Here is a 1,461-nt window from a genome sequence, read left to right on the forward strand (position 1 = left end):
TTTATTACATTACTTGTTTTGACAAAATCACATTACATGATTGGTATAATCACATGTGATTGTTATTGACCTAATTTTGACGGGTGTTACAAACTTAAACATAAATTTGTAAGCACAAAGCTTAGTGAGTCCCCAAAATACCACATACCATGCATACAATTTTCATGGACTACCCCCATGGTCTTACAATCCAATTTCCATGGGCTACCCGTCATGGTCTTTAATACAAATGACATGGGTTACCCCCATGGTCTTTCTTGCAATTGCATTGGGCTGCCCCCATGGTATTTCATACAAATGACTTGGGATAACTCAATGGTCTTTCATGCAATTGCCATGGGCTGTCCCCGTGGTCTTTCATACAAATGCCTCGGGCTACTCGTGGGGTCTTCCATGCAAGTATCACAAAGACAACTAGCTTACTACATGTAACGCCTGGTTTCCGATATGAATTTATCCTTCCAATTGTTTAATTTATTTTATTGAACTCGACGTGTTGGAAGCCTCAACACGACGTGTCTTAATGTCTTTGGTCGTAGAGATTAATGAACCAAAATGGTGAGTCAAGGAGGCTCAACTCGGCGTGTTGGCATCTAAGAAGGAAACCCTAATTATTAGGGTGTTGCACCCTATTTAAAGGCCTTAAGTCCCTTGGCTGGCCTCCTTGTTGGGTTTTAGTATACTACAACATCCTATGGTGCACATACAACCCTAAATGCTTTGGATCTATGTTTTCTCTAATTATACATGTAATATTGTTTCCAAAGCATTAAGCCTACAACTAGCATACAATTGATATAAACATCATATAAATGAGTTATAGAATTACCTCTTTGTTGTAGCTTGTAGTTTTGACCTTTTAGAACTTAGTTCCCCAAGTGTGACACCTAAAATGGTTCACAACACACCTTAGACAAAGGATGACTTTTGAGAGAATATTCTTACACCAAAATCGGCTCAATGATCTCTAAGAACACTAGTGTGTGATTTTGGATGCTAAGGGGCTTCTTATGTAGTGTGGAAAGATTAGGGTTACATCCATGAAAACCCTAATGCCCATGACCCTTCATATTACTTAGGATCCATGGGTTAAACCTCCATGGACTACCATATTGGTTTAGCCCATCCTAAATAACCATTGGCCCATACTATAAGAATCATTGATTTACCAAATCAATCCCCATATATATAATTAGTCTCTTTTGATCAATTAGTTACAAATTAATTCTTGATCAATACTAATTAAATAATATGATTTCATATTAATATATTAGAACTTATAGTATATTAATAAATCATAATTATCCTCTTCTCAAAAGTCCATCCTATCAAATTGTCGTGGTGATATGAAACCCAAATGGACCATGCTACTCTCGGGTCAAGTACATACCAATTATAATTATGGGCTTAGACACCTAATCCAATAGTCTCCCACTTGGATAAGTCTAATAACTATTATTG

The sequence above is a fragment of the Lactuca virosa genome, chromosome 3, assembly GCF_052849685.1.
Source record: "Lactuca virosa cultivar CGN04683 chromosome 3, Lactuca_virosa_CGN04683_v6, whole genome shotgun sequence".
NCBI classification, from domain to species: domain Eukaryota; kingdom Viridiplantae; phylum Streptophyta; class Magnoliopsida; order Asterales; family Asteraceae; genus Lactuca; species Lactuca virosa.